Source organism: Saimiri boliviensis, chromosome 1 (assembly GCF_048565385.1).
Source record: "Saimiri boliviensis isolate mSaiBol1 chromosome 1, mSaiBol1.pri, whole genome shotgun sequence".
Taxonomy (NCBI): domain Eukaryota; kingdom Metazoa; phylum Chordata; class Mammalia; order Primates; family Cebidae; genus Saimiri; species Saimiri boliviensis.
This window is the reverse complement of record NC_133449.1, coordinates 119,081,546-119,097,584: the sequence shown is the minus strand read 5'-3', so window position 1 is coordinate 119,097,584 and position 16,039 is coordinate 119,081,546. Positions and strand designations below refer to the sequence as shown.

At 35.5% G+C, this 16,039-nt stretch overlaps 1 protein-coding gene across 8 annotated transcripts in view; it reads left to right on the top strand.

Annotated features, from left to right (window-relative positions):
* CHD9 (chromodomain helicase DNA binding protein 9) overlaps positions 1–16,039 on the top strand; it is a 274,030-nt gene that overhangs the window by 105,173 nt on the left and 152,818 nt on the right. The window contains exon 1 of one of the 8 annotated variants that reach the window (XM_074402978.1): positions 3,599–3,622. The exons of the other annotated variants lie outside the window; for them this stretch is intronic. The gene's annotated coding sequence lies outside the window, so the exon portion shown is untranslated. Of the gene's footprint in view, positions 1–3,598; positions 3,623–16,039 lie in introns of those variants that run through there. 8 annotated transcript variants of the gene reach the window in all.

Here is a 16,039-nt window from a genome sequence, read left to right as displayed (position 1 = left end):
TAGTTTTTGACTTATTTGTAAAGTGGAAATAACATATGGAGCGCTATGTGATCTCTCAATGTTTGTAAATCAAGTTTACTGTAAAAATTCTGTAGAAGCGAAATATGAGGGATGGCAGAACTGGCATTCAAAACAGGAAATAGAATTTTAAGAGGTACTCATACATAATGTTTTATTGGGTTTTTTTTAGGGGGGTGGTAGGGGACAGGGTCTCACTCTGTCACCTAGACTGGAGTACAGTGGGGCATGATCATGGCTCATTGCAGCCTCCATCTCCTGGGGTCAAGCAGTCCTTCCTTCTGCCTTAGCCTCCACTATAGTACACCTCCAAGCCTGGCTAAATTTTTTTATTTTTTGTGGAGACACTGTCTCACTGTGTTACCCAGGCTGGACTCAAACTCTAGCAATCCTTCCCACTCAGCCCACCAAGGTGCCTGATAAATTTAATAAATGGTTTTTAGAAAAAAAAGATTGGTCCACATCACAAACAATGTGAAGAATAAGTCATTGGTAATATTATTACCAAAATATTATCACTGTTGATGTTTTGTTACATAAATTTCCAGTGAGATCTCTTTGTCTGTCCTTTTTCCGTTTCCCATATACATATTTTTGAATTTTTTTTGTGGAGGGAGATGGGAGTATCACTCCTGTTGCCCAGGTTGGAGTGCAATGGCATGATCTTGGCTCACCACAATCTCCACCTCCCTGGTTCAAGTAATTTTCCTGCCTCAGCCTCCCAAGTAGCTGGGATTACAGGTATATGCCACCATGCCCAGCTAATTTGTATTTTTAGTAGTGAAGGGGTTTCTCCATTTTGTTCAGACTGGTCTTGAACTGCTGACCTCAGGTGATCCGCCTGCCTCAGCCTCCCAAAGTGCTAAGATACAGGCGTGCGCTGCTGTGCCCAGCTGATACTTTTGAATTTTTAAGAAACAAAATTGAGATTATATGGTTTATACTTTTTGGCAAATTGCTTTTTAACCTTCCAGTTAACATGTTGCATACATTTTTCATGGCATTTTTTTTCTAAAAATGATTTTGAGTGGCTGAATAGTTTGTAATGGTTTAGCAACCATTGTAAGGTTGCTAAAGTACAGTATAAAAGTAAGGTTATGACTGAGATCTGGAAAAATCTGAATGAAGGTGATTAAAATATCTTCATGTTTTTATTGCATATATTACTGTAATAATTGAATTTAAAGTAGATGCATAGTAATAAAAAATTTAATGGGTAAGACATAGCATATACACTGTGCCAAGCACTGTTCTGCGTACTTAACATTTGTTATCACATTGATCTATCACAACCATTCTTTTATTTGGATATGATTTTTTTCCCTTCAATTTACATGGTTGGAAACTGAGATACAGATAAGTTAAATAATAAACCCTAAGTCACACAGCCAGTCAATGACCATACTGGATTCAAACCCAATTTGACTCCATTATTTCTAGTCTTAACAACTTTCACTTTAAAGTGTATTAATATGTTGTAATATTTAACAATAATTACTAAATGATTTCTTCCCTCTTCTGCCATTCAAAAATTAATTTATTAATTTATTGAGGAAAAAGCTGGCTTTAGAATCTATAAGTGGCAAAGACCATGCCTCTCATGTTTTCTGGCTATATTCACAGTAGTTTATCTATTAGCAGAGGAGAAGCCAATGCCAAAAGAAAACAAACAAAAAAACTCAACTAGGCTAGGCATGGTGGCTCACACCTGTAATCCCAGCACCTTGAGAGATGGAGGCAAGAAGGTCACTTGAAGTTAGGAATTCAAGACTAGCCTGAGAAACCATAGAGAGATCGTCACTCTACAATTTTTTTTTTTTTTTTTTTTTTTTTAACTGAGAGTACTGGTATGCACCTGTAGTCCTAGCTACACAGGACGCAGAGGCAGAAGGATCACTTGCGCCCAGGAGGTTGAGGCTGCAGTGAGGCATGATTGTGCCACTGCACTCTAACCTGGTTGATAGAGCAAGACCTTGTCTTAAAATAAACAGACAAACAAACAAAAAACTAAAATAGATATTGCTTCTAAAAGTGTTCATTTGTTTGTTTGTTTAAAGACAGGCTGGAGTGCGATGGTGCAATCTCAGCTCACTGCAACCTCCACCTCCCAGGTTCAAGCAATTCTCGTGACTCAGCCTCCCAGGTAGCTAGGATTACAGGCATGCACTACCACGCCCGGCTAATTTTTTGTAATTTTAGTAGAGACAGGGTTTTGCCACGTTGCCCAGGCTGATCTTGAACTTCTGGTCTCAAGTTACCTGCCTGCCTCGGCCTCTCAAAGTGCTGGGATTACAGGGGTGAACCACCATACCCAGCCGTGTTCTGACATATTTTGTAAGATAATAGCAACAAATGCCCTAAAGGTAAATCCAATAATTATCTTCAAATATTTTGAAGGACTTTAGAGGTCATTATTAGGCCTCATAAGTAGAAGTCACAGAAGAGCAGATTGTCATTTAATTTAAGGAAGAGGTTTGAAATAAAGCTCTTCGGCGAAAGCAGAGAGATGGACTAGCTTAGATATGTCACAGAAAGAATTTCTATATCGGGTGGAAAATGGACTAAATTGGAAGGTTATTTCAACTCTTAAGATTCTGTGGTTGGCCGGGCACAGTGGCTCACGCCTGTAATCCCAGCACTTTGGGAGGCTGAGGCGGGTGGATCACGAGGTCAAGAGATCGATACCATCCTGGTCAACATGGTGAAACCCCGTCTCTACTAAAAAATACAAAAAATTAGCTGGGCATGGTGGCACGTGCCTGTAATCCCAACTACTCAGGAGGCTGAGGCAGGAGAATTGCCTGAACCCAGGAGGCGGAGGTTGCGGTGAGCCGAGACTGCGCCATTGCACTCCGGCCTGGGTAACAAGAGCAAAACTCCGTCTCAAAAAAAAAAAAAGATTCTATGGTTGTAATTTTAGGTTTCATTATAGGACATAACATTCATACTGCCTATTTAGCTTCCGAGTGGCAATTACAAAAGATGAAGAAAGATAAACACATGTGACAGGTCCTCCACTATCCAATTATGTCAGGGGATTATTTGTTACAGGTAAGTAAATTTTCCAGATAGTTAGAATACATTTTAGCAAGCATCAAAAACTTTAATTACATGGATCTTTTCATCTTTCCCCGCAGCAGGTAACGGTGATGGTGGTAGAATGCTCTGTTAGAACAAGGTGAAAATAATTTTAAAGGGAGATCTCATATGTTTACATTTTTTAGTTATTCTTAATACCTTCAAGAATTACCCTAACTTGACTCTATTGAAACACATTAGATATTTGAAAATCATCTTAAGCAGAGTTAATTTTATATATATTAGTTATTATAAAATAGAGGAAAAAGGAAAACCTATATAAAATTAACGCAAAGGATTTGTTGTAATTTGCTCGCACCTAAGCTCTTTGCTATTTTTTTTTCCTAAGGTACTTTAGTTATAGCATGCTGTTTTTTAAAATAATAACTTTTCTTAAGTCAAAAAAAGCATCAAATATATGCACAATTAAAAAATTTGTCCCTCTACTTTTGCCCTAGGGAGAAAGAAGAAAAATGACTTATAAAATATTTAGATTGTCTCCTTGAATAATTACAATATTTATAAGGTAACATCTCTCTATTTATCAGAGTTTGTTTAAATCTTTATGCAATTGGAATGGTATTACTTATAAAAGTTACAAAATTTCTAATTGTCTGGCTAAGCCAAAGCATAAAAAAGAAATTCTGTCTAGGAATTTCAGTTGCTTTTTCACTTCAAAGTGAACTAGTTACTGGTTTTGTTATTTCTGTCAAATCTTCTATATTAAAATGTTCTATTTTAACTAAGAAATTATAAAATATTAGCTACTTCTGAAACATCTTAATTATTAAACTATGTAGTGTATTGCAGAAGAGTTAAGCTTTGTACTGCCTGCCAGGAATCAGAATAACAGAAATTCCAGTTGTTAACATTAGCTTTAAGGCTATTGACCTCTAGCACGCATACTTAAGGGTAAAAGGTGAATAGGAAGTAAATTCCAGGAGTGTGGAAAACCCAGTTGTTGGTGAGAATTTTGTGAATTAGTTCAGTATATGAAGAATGTGAAACTGGAGCCAAATTTCAAAGTAAGTCTCACAAAATTTTGTTGTATTTAGGAAGTACATTCCCAAATACCTTAGGACTACCCAGTCACTTAGCATTATTGATATATTACATTTAAAATAATTTGTTAGGACCTAAAGAGTCACCAGATTTGTTCCTGTTATTGTAACATTAATACAAAGCTATTTTGAAATACTGAAGTATGGATGACAAGGTTTCTCTATTTGGATAGTTGGACTGAAATGTTTTTAAATTTAGGAAATGTTTTTTAATACAATATGGTGTGGATATAGTAAGGAAGCATGGACTGGTTTCTTGTTAAATAAGATCTGGTCATTTGCTTTGGTCAACTGTGCAAATAATATCTTGCACATTTACTGTGCAAGGAATACCTTACAAATTATGGAAAGAGGATAATCTTTGAGAGATGTTTTTCCTACATAAATATATGTTTGTATGCCTGAAAATAGTACAGGTTTACATTGACCATTTCATGGATTCATAGGATTTTTGACCTGGACATGGTGGTTTTACTCTTTTTCATATACAGAGAATAAACAGGGTTGGTTAGATCATGACTTGCTTGCTGTCCCATAACTAGTTAGCATGTTCCTTTCATCGATTAAACAGTGTAGTGTTTAAGGGTGATCAGAAATGACAACAGTACCCACACTATGGACAGACACATATTTAATGGGCCATATTATACAATACAATTATATCTGGTTGTCTTTGATTATTGAGAAATACTTTTTAGTTTCATAGGTGTCAATTTTAATGTGTAAATTTTTAATCTCTGTCTTTAGTGTTTAAAAATGTAACTTTACTGTATCTTGTCAAATGTACATATAAATTGTATATACATGTGAATGACTGATTATAAATAACATCTGTGTTTTAGAAATGTTGCCTTTTTAGCACTTCTATTTGTTCAGTATTTACTAGATGTCTGCCATATGTAAGAAACTATGCAGGGCACTGAGTTGCAGAGATGATTAAGAGAAAATTGTCCTACTTTCCCATTGTTCTATATTATAATTTCAGAGATGTTCTTTTTTTCTGATTCATTTTCAGTTGACAGTGGTTTCTAGCACTTTCTCTTAGCCCTCTAGCTTAGTAATTTATAATGAGTGATTTACAAACAAAAAATTAATTTTCATTCTACTTAAAGAAGGTGTTCCTCTAAGCTTCTAGCTTAGCTCTTTGTTTCATGGCATTTGACAATTTGTAATTATTTGATTCTTCAAATACATATTATATACATAATATAATGTGTATCATATATGTATCATGTATCGCTATCTAAGATCCAATTGCTTTTGTAAATGATATTGCCAAGAAAGTGGACCCTTCTCTTTTTAGCTTCTAATCTACCTAAATGTATTACAAATTATTGCAAAACTCATAGAAAAATGTGCTATGGGATTCAACTTTCATGAGTTTTTTGTAAAAAAAAAGGATTATTGGCCACTTAGATATTTTTAGAAGATTATATTGTTAGATACATTTCCTAGGATTTTTTTTTCCTAAATACATTAAATGAAAGTAAGATTTTAGAAATTTTTTTTTTTTTTTGAGATGGAGTTTCACTTTTGTTACCCAGGCTGGAGTACAATGGCGCAATCTCAGCTCACTGCAACCTCCACCTCCTGGGTTTAGGCCATTCTCCTGCCTCAGCCTCCTGAGTAGCTGGGATTACAGGCATGTGCCACCATGCCTAGCTAATTTTTTGTATTTTTAGTAGAGACGGAGTTTCACCATGTTGATCAGGATGGTCTCGATCTCTTGACCTTGTGATCCACCCGCCTCGGCCTCCCAAAGTACTGGGATTACAGGCTTGAGCCACCGCACCCGGCTTAGAAATAATATTTATAATATGGGAAACATTGAGTATAATTAGAAATAGAAATGGTAATAACATTTGCATGAATTTATTCATTTATTTATTTTGAGATAAGAGTCTTTCCGTCGCCCAGGCTGGAGTGCAGTGGTGCGATCTTGGCTTACTGGAACCTCTGCCTCCCGGGTTCAACCAATTCTCCTGTCTCGGTCTCCCAAGTAGCTGGGACTAGAGGTTCCTGCCACCACACCCAGCTAACTTTCGTATTTTTATTAGAGATGAGGTTTCACCTTGTTGGTCAGGCTGGTCTCTAACTCCTGACCTCAGGTGATCCACCTGCCTCAGCTTCCCAGAGTGTTGGGATTACAGGCGTGAGCCACTGTGCCCGGCCTGCATGATATTTTTAAAAGTGGTTTTACTCACATTATTTGAGTTTTTTAGTAGTACATTGAGATATATGTATATTAATATAAAAGTTGGTATTTCATGGAATTTACAGATGAAGTATTTGAGATGTTGAGAAGTAAAGTGTCCTATTAGGTAAGATAGCTACTAATCGTTTAGTAGAAACTTGACTCTAAGTTTATTATGTATTCTACAGTACCTAGCTGCCTTTTACTCACAGCAGCAAAAACAACAAACATTCAAAGAGCACCTGCTATGTATTAGGTTGGTGCAAAAGTAATTCTGATTTTTGCCGTTACTTTCTTTCTTTAAAAAAAAAAAAAAATTGCATATTTAAAAGAAGACCTCACCCCTGGCCCAAAATTATGTTATTTCATAATGACTCTAAAAAGTCATTTGACAAGAAGAGTCATTTAGAGTCATTTAATTGAGGAATCATTTTGTTACTTTAAATCATGTCACTCCTCACTCCATTGGCATACATATTTGCTATTTATTTATTTGTCTGTTTTGAGATGGGGGTCTCACTCAGACTGGAGTGCAGTGGCATGATTTTGGCTCACTTCAACCTCCGCCTCCCAGGCTTGAGCCATTCTCCCACCTCAGCCTCCTGAGTAGCTGAGACCACAGATGCACACCACCACACCTGGCTAATTTTCTGTATTTTTGGTAGAGTTGGGGTCTTGACATGTTGCCCAGGCTGGACTTGAACTTTTTTTTTTTTAAAGAAAGAAAAAGAAAAAAGAATAATAAAATAAAATAAAATAAAGAAGAATAAAGAAGAGGAAGAAAGAGAAAGAGGAAAAGGGAGAGAGAATGGTGGTGTTGCTTTATTGTCCAGGCTAGAATGCAGTCTAAAAATGGGTATGCCTATAATTATGCTTAATAATGGAGACATGAAAAAAATGAAGGAAGAAAATAACAAACAAGCAGCCAACCAATATTTCATTAAAAGCTGTAAGTAGGTGTGATGTGGTACTGATAAAAGTGTATATTTTGTGTATTTAAAATGGAGAGTTCTATAAATGTTAATTAAGTTTACTTGTTCCAGATCTGAGTTCAAGTCCTGGATATCGTTGTTAATTTTCTGTCTCATTGATCTGTCTAATATTAATGTTGAAGTCTCCCACTATTATTGTGTGGAAGTCTAAGTCTCTTTATAAGTCTTATATATCTGGGTATTCATGTATTGGGTGTGTATATCTTTAGCTCTTCTTGTTGCATTGATCTTTTTATCATTATATAATGTCCTTTGCTTCTTTTGATCTTTGTTGCTTTAAAGACCATTTTATCAGAGGCAAAAATTGCAACTCCTGCTTTTTGTTTATTTATTTATTTTGGCTCTCCATTTGGTTGGTAAATCTTTCTCCATCCCTTTGTTTTGTGTCTTTGTGTATCCTTGCATGTGAGATGGGTCTGGATGCAGCATACCGATGGGTTTTGGCTTTTTATCCAATTTGCCTGTCTGTGTCTTTGGATTGGGGGATTTAGTCGATTTAAATTTAGAATTAATAATAATATATGTGAGTTTAATACTGCCATTTAATGTTAGCTGGCTGTTTTGCCCATTAGTTGATGTAAATTCTTCATTATGTTGATGCTCTTTACTTTTTGGTATTTTTTAGAAAGGCTGATAGTGGTTCTTTCAGAAGCTCTTGTAAAGCAGGCCCGGTGGTGATGAAATCTCTAAGTGCTTACTTGTTCACAAAATATTTAATTTTTCCTTCGCTTATGAAGCTTAGTTTGGCTGGATGTGAAATTCTGGGTTAAAAGTTCTTTTCTTTAAGGATGTTGAATATTGGCCCTCACTCTCTTCTGGCTTGTAGGGTTTCTGCTGAGCGATCTGCTGTGAGTCTGATAGGCTTCCCTTTGTGGGTAACCTGACCTTTCTCTCTGGCTGCCCTTAGTATTTTCTCCTTCATTTCCACCCTGGTGAATCTGACGATTATGTGCCTTGAGGTTGGTCTTCTTGAGGAATATCTTTGTGGTGTTCTCTGTATTGCCTGGAATTGAATATTGTCCTGCCTTGCTAGGTTGGGAAAATTTTCCTGAATAATATCCTGAAGCATATTTTCCAGCTTGGATTCATTCTCTTCATCACATTCAGGTACACCTATCAAACGTAGATGAGGTCTTTTCACATAGTCTCATATTTCTTGGAGACTTTGCTCGTTCCTTTTTATCCTTTTTTCTCTAATCTTGTCTTCTCATTTTATTTCATTAAGTTGGTCTTTGACCTCTGGTATCTTTTCTTCTGCTTGATCAATTCGACTATTAAAACTTCTGCATACTTCGCGAAGTTCTCGTGTTGTGTTTTTCAGCTCCATCAATTCACTTATATTCCTCTCTAAATAGTGTATTCTTATTAACATTTTGTCAAACCTTTTTTCAAAGTTCTTAGTTTCTTTGCATTGGGTTAGAACAAGTTCTTTTAATTCACAGAAGTTTCTTATCATCCACCTTTTAAAGCCTGCTTCTGTTAATGGAACACACTCGTTCTCCATCAGGACTTGTTCCATTGCTGATGAGGAACTGTGATCCCCTGTAGAGGGAGAGGCGTTCTGATCTTGGGTATTCTCAGAAGCCTTTTTAGGCTGGTTTCTTCTTTTCGTTATAGATTTATCCATCTGTGGTCTTTATAATTACCGTCTTTGTAATTGGATTTCTGAGTGGACGTCCAACTTATTGATTCGCAGCACCAGAATCTGAGCAACCAACTGCGCTGGCTAAAACAGTGGCGTTAAGATTGATGGTGCTTTTCTGACTGCACCAAGAACCGCCGCTCTGAGGCACCGGCGAAACCGGCTCGCCGGCCATGAGTCACGCTGGCAACCCGTGGGGTTCCTCCGCTGGGAATCTCCTGGTGCATGAGCAACAAGAATTCATCTGAAAGTGTGGCATCCTCTCTACGCTTTCACTGGGAGCTACAATCCCGAGCTGCTAGTGATCAGCCATCTTGGATCTCTCTCCTCTGCCGTTACTTTCATTGGCAAAAACCTCAATAACTTTTGCACCAACCTATCAGGTATTGGGCTAAGTACTAAAAGTACAAATATAAAGAGACTATTTTGGGGAGATTGGGGGGCAGAAAGGGTCTGGCTCTGTCGCCCAGGCTGGAGTACAGTGGTGCAATCACAGCTCACTGTAGCCTTGAACTCCTGGGTTCAAGAGATCTTCCCTACCTCAGCCTCCTGAGTAGCTAGAACTGCAGGCTTGGGCTACCACACCCAGCTAATTTTAAAATTTTAAAATTAATCTCAGCATTTTGGGAGGCTAAGTGGACAGAACACTTGAGCTCAACAATTTGAGACCAGCCTGGGCCTCATGGTGAAATCCTGTTTCTACTAAAAATAAAAAATTAGCTGGGCGTGGTGGTGCATGCCTATAGTCCCAATTACTTGGAAGGCTGAGGTGGGAGGATTGCTTGAGCATAGGAGGTCAAGGCCACAGTGACCTGATACCATGCCCTGCACTCCAGCCTGAGCAACAGATGAGACCCTGTCTCAAAAAATATAAATAAAATAAAACTTTTTTTAGAGATGGATCTCACTATGTTGTCCAGGACAGTCTTGAACCCCTGGCCTCAAGCAGCCCTGCCACCTTGACCTTCCAAAGTGCTGGAATTGCAAATATGAGCCATGGCTCCTGGCTAAAAGAAGGCTTTAAGGCTATATTTCAACTGGTATTTTTTTATTATTTTACAAGAAAAAGGATAGCTCCAAGTCAGCTTAAACAGTATTTGAAATGTCAGTAGTATGAATTTCTTTAAGATATCTGTATTGAAAGTCTCATCTTTTCCCCTAACCTTTTACTTTGAAAAAAAAATCAACTTATGGGAAAGGTGAAAGAATAGTACCCTTTACATAGATTCACTAATTGTTCATTGTTTTGCCACATTTGCTTTCTCTCACTGTTTTTATTTCTAATTTTTCTTTGGCTGAACAATTTGACGATATGTTGCAGACATCATAGACACGTTGCCCCTATTTTAACATGACTCTACTTAGAACTGGTACATTTGCCTCCATGAATATAATGCTTTTACTACAATCAATAAATCTAACATAAAGTAACATCATATACTATATAGTCCAAATTCAGAATGTTTAACCTGTCCCAGTAATAGTCTTTAGAGAAATATTCGGTTTAAATTCCAAAACCCAATCAAAGGTCAGGCATTGCATTTAGTTGTTATGTCTCTTTAATCTCCTTTAACCTAATACAAGTTACCCCTGCCCTTTCTGTTCCTTCCTAACATGACATTTTTTTTTTTTTTAAGCACAACTACAAGCCAATTACCTGTATTTGTTTGGTTATTTATAATTCAGGTTAAGCAATGTTTTGTGTGTGAGAATGCTGTATAGATGCTATCTATTGGATCACATTAAGACACACAATGTTAGTTTGTCCCATTATTGGTGATGCTTAATTTTATCACTTAGTAAAGGTACCTTTTCACTTTTGTAATTAATCACAGGGATTTTTCTATAAAAGAGTTAGAGTCATGGATTTGTAAAAAATCAGTTTTAAAAATCAGTGCATTAAAATCAGTATGGTATAATGTGTCGTAAAAATGTGTTTGTAAAAATGTGTTATAAAAATTAATATGTTAAAAATCAATGATATAACCCATTGCCATCATTATTCTTTTTGAATATTTGGCCAGAGGAAGTCCAGTCAAGCCAACTCTGTGCTCTTTTAACATGTCCTCATTAATATGTAAGTGCTTCTGTTGCAAGAACTTTGTAATTACCCTGCTTTAGACCTGGAATGAGCCTTTTCTTCCAGGAGCTGATTTGCTTTTTGATTCAGCTTATAAAATGCCACAGCATCTTGGAGTACTATTATTTTGTAATTTCGTGTGTGTGTGTGTGTGTGTGTGTGTGTGTGTGTGTTTGTGTTTTGGCAGCTTGTGGTTATATGAACAAACTCCAGAAATTCTAATTGAATTTCACAAGTGCTTTGTTAACATCTCTGAATTTGTTTAGGCCCTTACTTGGTATTTTATTTAAGTTAAACTCATACTGAACAAGGCAGTTTAAGTTTTTTTTTTTAAGTTGTATACAAATTTTTGAGAACATACTATGTGCTAAGCGCTGATATTCTAAGACAGCTTTGTCAATAAGACATTATTGATGAATTCAGAAAATTTTTGGAACACTTAAAATTATAATAATGCAAAAAAAGCATTTGCTTTTTTGCAACTTATGAAGTAAGACCCATATAACAAATATGCATAATAAAAGGTAGTCCCAATGCATGAACCTCCAAAATAATTTGTATTAAGGCAGCAGTATAGACACAGATAATTTATATAATAATAATTTAAAATGTTGGTAGATACTAAAATATCAGGTGTACCTTGCTTTCTGAGATCCTTTTGTGTTTCTCCTTTGAAGATTGGTAATATTTTAAATCTATTAATAAAACAATTTAGTTGAAGTTTCTATTGACTGCCTAGTGTATGAAAAGAGATAGACATATGACAGCTATGAAAGTAATACAGGTCCACTGAAAGTATTCAGAAAACAGTTTAGAAAGCACAAAGGACCAGGTACAGTGGCTCATGCCTATAGTACTAGCACTCTGGGAGGCCGAGGTAGGTGGATCACTTTAGCTGAGGAGTTCAAGACCAGCCTGGGCAAAATGGCAAAACCCTATCTCTACAAAAACTACCAAAAAATTTATCCAGGTGCGGTGGTACATACCTGTAGTCCCAGATGCTCAGGAGACTGAGTTGGGAGGATTGCTTGAGCCCAGGAGATGGAGGTTGCAGGTGACAGAGGGAGATCCTGTCTCAAAACAAACAAAAACACCCACACACATATCCTTCATCCTATCAACTAGAAATAATCACTTTTTATATTTTGGGGATATAATGCTTTTAGTTTTATATCTCAGAGCCATTTACCTGTTTGTTTTCTATATCAAATTTTCAGCTTTATGGAGGTATAATTGACATATAATAAACAGAGCATATTTAAAGTATAGAATTCGGTAAATTTTGACATATGTACGTACCGGTGAAATTAATATCAATGAAAATACAGAACATACTCATTACCCTTAAAAGTTCCCTATTGCTTCATTGTAATTCTTCCTTCCATTTCCTCCTCCCCACACCCAGACAACCACTGATCTAATTTCTGTGACTATATGTCCATTTTCTGGAATATATATGTAAATGAATTCATATAGAATGTTTAGTTTGTATGGCTTCTTTTACTTGACAGTTATTTTGAGGTTCACTCAGTCATTGGAAGTAAAATAATTCATTCCCTTTTATTGTTAAAATAATATTCTATTATATGGATCCACCATAATTTGTTCATTCACCTGATAATGGATATGATTTCCAGTTTGGGGTTATTTTGATTGAAGATACTGTGAACACTTTTTTATAGTCTTGTGAAGACATGTATTTTATTTCCATTGGGTAAATACTTGGCATTGGCTAGGTTTTTAATGGTTTATATTTAACTTTTTACAAAACCAGGAAAATACTTTTCTAAAGTGATTGTACCATTTTACATTTCCTCTAACTATATCTACGAGTTGCATTCACTCCACATCTTTGTTAATGCTTGATCTGATATGGTCAGTGTTTTTAATTTTAGCCATTCTGTTAGGTGGATGGTAGTATCTGATAATGGTTTTAATTTGTATTTCCTTAATGATTCATGATATTGAACACTTTTTTCATGTGCTTGTTGCTATTCATATATATCCTTTGGTGAAGTTTCTGTTTAAAGTTTTTGCCCACTTAAAAAATTGGGTTGTTTGACTTGTTATTGTGTTGTAATATTCTAGTTGTCAGATAGATATTTTGCAGATATATTTTCTCCCAGTCTGTGGGGTTTTTTTTCTTAACAGTGTGTTTTGAAGGGCAAAAGTTGTTAATGTTGATGAAGTCTAGTTCATTACTTCTTTTTAAAAATACAATAATTGCATTTTGTTTAATATTTAAGAAATATATGCCTGCTCCAAGGTCAGTGAAGATTTTCTCTTATGTTTTCACGTAGAAGTTCTGTGCTTTTCTTACATGTTTATATAGTTCACCATTGAAGCTATTCAGAAATTTTCTTGGTGGGAATTTTTTTTTTTTTTTGAGATAGAGTTTCGCTCTTGTTACCCAGGCTGGAGTGCAATGGCGTGATCTTGTTATCCAGGCTGGAGTGCAATGGCATGATCTCGGCTCACCGCAACCTCCGCCTCCTGGGTTCAGGCAATTCTCCTGCCTCAGCCTCCTGAGTAGCTCGGATTACAGGCATGTGCCTCCATGCCCAGCTACTTTTTTTGTATTTTTAGTAGAGACGGGGTTTCACCATGTGGACCAGGATGGTCTCGATCTCTTGACCTCGTGATCCACCCGCCTCGGCCTCCCAAAGTGCTGGGATTACAGGCTTGAGCCACCGCGCCCGGTGGTGGAAGTATTTTTTTTTTTTTTTTTTGTCGTCTTTAAATAATATTTTATTTATGTAGAATTAGTCATGATTTTACAACTCTAAAATTTAAATAGATGCAGAATAAAAGTTTGACACAATTTAACATCCCCTTATGATAAATATCTAAAAACATTAGATATGAGAAAAAGTATCTGAAGCCAATAAATCTCATGTACAGAAAAAAAATGCACACCTAAGAACATACTTAAACAGGAAAATCTGTAAGCTTTTTCTCTATGAGCTAGAACAAGGATATCCACTTTCTTCAGTCCTACCAAACATAGTACAAAATGTCCAAGACAGAGAAATTAGAGAATAAAATCAAAGGAATTCAGATTGAATAAAAAAATTTAAAGTATCCTGTTGGAAGATGGCATAATCTTATGTATGGAAAAATTGAACACTTTACTAAAAACTATCAGAATTACTAAACAAATTCATTGAACTTGTAGAACACAAAAGCAACATCTTAAAATCAGTAGAATTTCTATACACAAACAACTACCTCAAAATGATACTGAAAAACAATCTTATCCACAATAACTGTAGTAACTATAATTTGAAATAAAGTCTACCAAAAAGGTGAAGCACTTTACATTATACTCTAAAGAATATTAAATAAAAAATTAAATAATATACAGATGGAGAAATATTACTCATTAATGAATTGGCATTAATATTGATAAATATTTGTATTGCATGTAATAATCTACAGATATAAGGCAACCTCTATCAAAATACTAGTAACATACTTAAAAAGGTGACAGTTCCTTGGGAAAAGGCAGTATCTTCAATAAATGATGTTGAGAAAACTTTATATCCACATGCAAAGCAATAAAATGAGGTTATCACCTCAGAATTTAAAATAAATTAGTTACTTAAACGTAAAGCTAGAAACTCTGAAACTACTACAAGAGATATAGACTAAAACTCTCATTACATTGGTTTGGGCAGTGAATTTTTAAATTTAACTTCAAAATCTGAGAAACAAAAGGAAAAATGGAGGAGTCAGATTATTACAGTATAAATCTGCACAGAGTCTGATATAATCAACATATGAGACAACTAAACAATGGGAGAAAGTATTTGCAAATTATGTGTGTGATAAGAGAATAATGTAAAAAACGTGCAAGAAATTCAAATGACTACACAACAAAAAACAGCTATGAGCAGCAGGCTAAATTTTTTTTTTTTTCTTTTTTGAGATGGTCTCTCTGCTGCACAGGCTTGAGTGCAGTAGCACAATATCGGCTCACTGCAAGCTCTACCTCCCAGATTGAAGTGAGATACTCCTGCTTCAGCTCCTCTAGTAGCTACACTTTTAGGCATGTACCACCATGACTAATTTTTCTAATTTTAGTAGAGATGCAGTTTTGTTATATTGGCCAGGCTGGTCTTGAAATCCTCACCTTAGGTAGTCCACCCACCTCAGCCTCCGAAAGTGCTGGGATTGCAGGCATTAGCCACCATGCCCAGCACAGGCTTAAATATTTTTCAAGAAAAGACATGACCAAGAGATAAACTGAAAAATGCTCAATGTCAATTATTGCCAAAGAAAGACAAGCAAAAAAAAAAAAAAAATCTATGAAATATTTATAAAATTTACCTGTGAGAAAAACAAAAATACTAAAACAAAAATAAATACCTATGAGATATTTAGTAAAATAAAAACATTGGTAAAGATGTAAAGGAAACACTTGACAAATATTTTTAATTATAAATTTAATTTCTTTAATAGGTGTAGGTCTCCTTAGGTTATGTTTTTGAGTGAGCTTTTGGTACTTTGTGCTTTTCAAGGTGTTTTTTCTCATTTAAGTTGTTAAATTTATCAGTGTAATGTTTTCATAACATTTCCAACCTTTCAGTATCTGAACAATTAGTTATGTACATTTCTGATAATGATAATTTGTGTCTTCCTTTTTTCTAATAAGTATGGCTATAGGTTTACCAATTTTATGGAATTTCATTGATTTTTCTCATTTTTCTGCTTTATAGTTCACTGATTTCTGTTATCTTTGTTATTTCGTTCTTTTGGTTACTTTGGGTTTAATTTACTTAATTTGTTATTTTTTTAATGTGGAAACTGACATCATTAAGGTCTTCCTTCTTCTGTTACAGGCATTTGATCCTATCCATTTCCCAATAAGGGTTGTTTTAACTGCATCCCACAGATTTGTATTATGTTTTACTTTTATTCAGTTATTCAAGATAGTTTTGAATTCCTACTTTAAGTTTTGAATTCCCTCTTTAA